Source organism: Euleptes europaea, chromosome 9 (genome assembly GCF_029931775.1).
Source record: "Euleptes europaea isolate rEulEur1 chromosome 9, rEulEur1.hap1, whole genome shotgun sequence".
NCBI classification, from domain to species: domain Eukaryota; kingdom Metazoa; phylum Chordata; class Lepidosauria; order Squamata; family Sphaerodactylidae; genus Euleptes; species Euleptes europaea.
Genome location: NC_079320.1, coordinates 28,500,277 through 28,506,276, shown reverse-complemented (window position 1 = coordinate 28,506,276; position 6,000 = coordinate 28,500,277).

Here is a 6,000-nt window from a genome sequence, read left to right as displayed (position 1 = left end):
TATGTCTTTCTCATTATTCATGACACAATTAAAATAACATGCAAGAATAATGGCTCTTACAGCAAAATTTGTAAGGCTTCCTGCAGAGGTTTTTTTTTAAGTCCTTTGATTGCAGTTTGGAACATATATATATATAAGAGTACGTTGTTATTGATAAACATAATCCATTAATAAGAAACATCTTGCCTAGTGCACTTTCAATGCACTTTGCAGCTGGCAAAATCCACTTGCAAATAGTCATTAAAAGTGCCTTGAAAGTGGATTGAAAGTGCATTATTTAAGATGTGTGAAAGTGCCCAAAGTGTTTGTTACTTCTACATTGGAGTTCTTAATGTAAACAGCTTCCCCCCACTTTTTTTTAATATTAGCTGCTCCATACAATTTTCCTAATTTTGGTTGTTCTAAAAATGCAGTTAGGGAAACCTGAATATGTGTTTCTTGCAGAAAGATATCTGTTCTTTCTTTATAAATTTGTGCAAAAAAATTTCTTCTCTTATGCAGCTCACTTAAGCCATTTACACTGACACAGATTAACTTTAATTGAGGCATTCCTGGCTGGTAAGCTGGGGATTGATTTGCTCCAGTCCAATTTGAATAAACACAAGGCTGGATTGGCTGCGAATCAAAAGCTGCCATCCAGTGGGAAGGCTGGAGGGAGAAGCTTTTATTGCTGTTTCTCCCTTGTGAGGTAGCCTTTGCCACCTGGCTACAGCTCTACAGTGAGAGGGTGTAGGATGGGTAGATAATGTGAAGAGTTCCGTGCTATTTGGTGTGTCTGAGTTAATGTGGGATCCAGCCAAGGAGAAGCGGTAGCGACACTAATCTGATTCTTGCATTAATCAGGTCCTAGAAACATGATGCTGTTAGGTAAAATGTTTCTTTTCATAGTTTCAATCCGAGATTAATTTTTTTAATTATTAATTAATTAACTTGAAAAATGACAGTTGTTCAGGGTATCTGTAATATGCAAAATGTGTTGCCAGCTGAAGGGTACGGACACTCAAAATCCATTTTCTGGGTGTAATTTGTGTAGGTCTTTTAAACGAGCTGCTATTTTCTGCCCTGCTTCGACACAGAGACAATAAAACGAGCCTGCCATGAAAATTAAGAGCTGGCCTCAAGACTTGAACGAAGCAAAACAGTGCAACACAAAAGGCAGTCATCAATCGACAGGAAACAACCACTTGGCACTAATGGCTCGTTTGCTTAAGACATATTTCAATGGTGGCTGCCTTCTGCAGAGAAGAGGGCAAGGGAAATGATGTCTGCCAGAGGGTACCATTAGAACAGGCCAACAATGAATTGGTCTGCAGCGGAGGATCCTCTCAAAGTATGCCTTGTAAAGCAGACAGACCTGCAGGAAAAAGTAAAGCCCTTTGGAAAGGCAAAGCACATAACTTGGCTGTTCTACCTGCCTGCAGAAGGACTCATTAGCTGATCTGATAAGGTCTGTAAATATTGTTCATGGAAAGGGAATGGCTAGTTCCAATCTGTAGCTACTGACTGGTGCCGGAAGGCATTCTGCAAACTGAAAGGTACAGGTAGGAGAGTTGTTTACAGCCATTCCTGAGGATTGGGCTGAAAGTGTAGTGGAGTCGGCATGACCCCGCCACCAGAGTAAGTGCCCTCTTATCACGGAAGAAGAGGCACTTACACTGGCGGCCGGGGCAGTTCTGGCGGCGCTTGCGTGTCACGGAGCTGCATGGTGATCCTCTAATGCTGCAGCCTCTCCAGGACCTAAATCCTGGAAATGTGGCATTTTACCTATTAATTTCTCTCTCTCTCATAATACTAGAACGCGGGGTCATCTGCTGAAGCTGGAGGGTGAGAGATTCAAAACTGACAAAAGGAAGTATTTTTTCACACAACGCATAGTTAAATTGTGGAACTCCCTGCCCCCAAATGTGGTGATGGCTGCCAACTTGGAAGGCTTTAAGAGGGGAGTGGACATGTTCATGGAGGATAGGGCTATCCATGGTCAAAGTCAATACTAGTCCTGATGCATACCTATTATCTCCAGGATCAGAGGAGCATGCCTATTATATTAGGTGCTGTGGAACACAGGCAGGATGGTGCTGCTGCAGTCGTCTTGTTTGTGGGCTTCCTAGAGGCACCTGGTTGGCCACTGTGTGAACAGACTGCTTGACTTGATGGGCCTTGGTCTGATCCAGCATGGCTTTTCTTATGTTCACAGCGTGTGTGTGGGGGGGGCATTCTCAAGGCGTTCTTAGGGGCGGAGCTGACTGTAGTCAGCTTCCTAAGCCCCTCCAGCCCAGGAACGCCCCCTCCAGCAACAGCTTTGCTGCGCCAGGTTTTTCTTGGCGCAGCATCGCTGTTTCCAGTGGGGCTTTCCCCACCATTTTTGATTTTTGTTTTTTAAAGAGGTTTTTAAGCCTTGCAGCAGCCAGGAAACCTCTTTGGAGACCCTGTAGCGGTGCCTCAACCATGCCATCCCCTGTCGCTGCAAGGCTCAGGAATGAGTTGTTAGTGTAGCTTTGTTTGGACTTTAGCTGGGGAGTTGCATATTTCAATGCTCCCCCCCCCAATATACACATATAAAACAGAACATCATTACAAAATGAATGTTTCAAGGAGAAGACAAAACATCTATTCTTCCCAAATGCTAGTTTTCTATGTCCAGAGGTTTTTTGTTTTTGTTTTATATAAGTGATTATATAAGTGATTATTACATTATGTTACCTCAGAGTTATTTACCACACCCTCAGAGTCAAAATGTGCAGTCAGTGGGACACATTTGGAACACCTCTTGGTGTGGTAAATAATTCTGAGGTAATATAACATAATAATCCCATCTAAAAAGCCAAGTAAACTTATGCTACTGGGATGAACACCTTCTTATGGGTCATACACTTCTTCTTCTAAAAGCAATCTGACAGGCAGAAAATAAGCTTCCTGCCCACCTAGGAAGTGAGGGTGTATGGCTCAGCAATAAACAACACACTTTGTATGCAAAGTTCCCATTTCAAACGCCTGACTCTCGCAGCAGTTGTTGGGACAATCTTTTCTTTGCCAGAGTGCTTGGAGAGCTCCTGTCAGCCTGAGTACACAACGTGGAGCTAGATGGACCACTGGTTTAATTTTGTCTAAGGCTGCTTCCATATTCAGTTAACGTGGTGAAGAAGTACCCGTTTCTACAGCCCTTTTGCAAGGCATAGTATTATTATGATGGTTCAGTTCGTATTTTTAAAATTGCATGTCGAAAGAAACATGTCACCCTCAAACATTTGCCTTTAAAAATCATGTTATTTATTGCTAAGAAGCCTCAGTGTTTTGTTGTCTGTGATTTTGTAGCCTATAAGTAGTTCCTTAAGAGCCTATGATCAGCTTGTCCCTATCTCTCCTATTCTTACCATGTGCTACTATGGAAGAAAAACAAGCAAGCACAGCTTGGCCAATTACTAGGTTAGGGCAGATTTGGTTCCCAAGGAATCCCCATGATTTGCTGAACCGAACGCCATCTTATGTAACAACTGTTTCCACTATTCTTTGTTTTTATGGATAATGGAGTGCAGGTAACAGGTTCATGTTTAATCAGTGGGAAAAATGATAGAACAAATTCAGTTTCACACACCACATGCAAACAATGTTACATGCAAGACCTGCATTTGCAATATTCACTGTCCTTCAGCCGCCCAGAAGCATTGGAAGTCCCCCTCCTGTTCTCTCCTAGCTTGAAAAACTCCGAGCTACAGTTTCATTTACAAATTTCAGAGTTGCTGGAACTCATCATACGTAGAACTGATAGGAGCTGCCTAAATTACACTACAATAAAACAGAAGGTTTGTGATTCAATCCTTTTGTACGTAGCAAAATAAGCCTCCAGGAAATGTTGACCCTCCTGCTCAATTTCTGTGTCTGCACTCAATAATCCCATTGGCACAGAATGTGAGAATGATGTGTTTCATTTCTGAAAACTGTCAGGTATGCAATCCAAGGCCTGTTTGTTTAAAACAGCTGATTTATTTCCGGTGAGTTGGCGCTGATTGCTTTCCCATGACAAATGTGCTACAGCTAACGTCTTTCTACCATGGAAATGCCATTTGTAATGATAGCAGTCAATCTTGTCCTTTACTAGTGTTGTTTTAGTTTTTATTCTGTGCTCCCTGCAAGTGGCTGTATCTATACCACCTGATTCTTTCAGGTCTTCATAGCTGTGCCATCTTTGTGTGACATCTGCCATCAAAATTTACAGATGCTCCTTCATCAATGTCTAGGTCAAGAAAACCACTCTGGAGTACAGAGGGAACATTGAGCAAGGTTCCAGATCTTGCTCAAAATTACATTCAAGGTTAATCTGTGAAATGCAATCTGTATTTGTAACTATTGTTTGTGATTTATTTCAGACTTTTACAATGCTTCCCTGCAATTTAGTGGGGACAAGAACTCCTTTTATGCTGAACTGGTTTGGTATTCAGTGCAGAAGGCTGTAGAGATTTCTGTGACATGGAAGAAAGAGGACATGCCCAGGAAAGAGTAATGGATTCTGCAGTGGTTGCTACTTATCCTGGTACTCTGTCTCTATGAAGGACCATTCAAAGCTCTTGCCTTTTTCCTGAAGAAAATTGGAGAGTGCCAAAGTGGAAGAGGGGCTAGAGAGATGGAAACTGAAGTTGGTGACAGAGGAATTTGTGACAGAGGAAGCTATCAGAAGCACCACTAAGGCCAGAAACAAACAGTCAACATGATGTGTGGGTGGGGGGGGGGGTGTTGGTTTGTTGGGCTACTGAGGGAGAAAACAACAAGATCTCCATCTCCTTTCTATGCCTTCCCTTTAAATGTAAGAGTCACTTTCTTCCTTTCCCATCCAAACACTCTGCCCTTTTGTGCCCTCATTCTACTCTGCACTAGAATTTTCTAGAAATAGAATTCAGTGGCCCCACATGTATTTGGTTGAAGATACTGAGCCTGAAGTCCTAATGTTGCAAGTGGGATGAGCTAAGGAACGAAAAAAGATTTCTATAATTCAAGAAAGCTTCTGGTATGTGAGTAACTGGTGAATTGCTGTTTTCACCTTCCTCAAGGGACCTTTCAGTGACACAATCATTAGGAAAATCAGCCTGTGTTGATCCTTCTTCTGCACTAATTTGAAGCAAACTTCGTTCTTGTACATAAGTATTTCTACAGAGCTGGATAATTCCATGTATTTTCTGCCCATGATCAGGGCAATCCTGAGTCAACTTCACAAGACAGGTCAGCATTTCTCCCCATATATTACGCAAACACTGGAAGCCTGTCACCTGTGCACCAAGGAGGTGCACAGCAGCCACAATCTCCACATCAAGAGCAATTCATGTGGCGCTTTGGTACCTATGAACTGACCACTAGAGTTGTCAGGGTCTATGCATACCATGGCTGTAGGCACATAGTAAATAGCTCGTTGACCCTATTCACACAATGTGGCAACCATGAATACTGGGAAATTCACGGGGTAGTGCATACTCCCCTTGCACATGGTTGGTAGGCTTCTGGGATATGTAATTATAATACCTGAAAGGGACTGTAGTGGCTTGCTTAAAGGCTCCTTATGCATTCCTTATGCAGAAGCAACATTGGAACTAGCTCACAGAACGTGCAGTGCAATCCTATGCAGAGTTCTATTCCAGTATAAGCACACTGATTTCAGTGAATTTAGGATGAAGTAACTCTGCACAGGACTGAAACCCAGAGTGTTGAGACCTAGGTTTAAATCCCCACTCTACCATGGAAGCTACCTTAGGGTTGCCAACTTGCCAATGCCAACCTCCAGGTAGCAGCTGAAGATCTCCTGCTATTGCAACTGATCTCCTGCTGAGAGAGATCAATTCACCTGGAGAAAATGGCGGCTTTGGCAATTGGGCTCTATGGCATTGAAGTCCCTCCCCTCCCCAAACTCCGCCCTCCTCAGGCTCTGCCCCAAAAATCTCCAGGTATCTTCCACCCTGGCGCTGACAACCCTAAGCTAGCAGGATAACCTTGGGACAATTGCTTGCTCTCAATCTA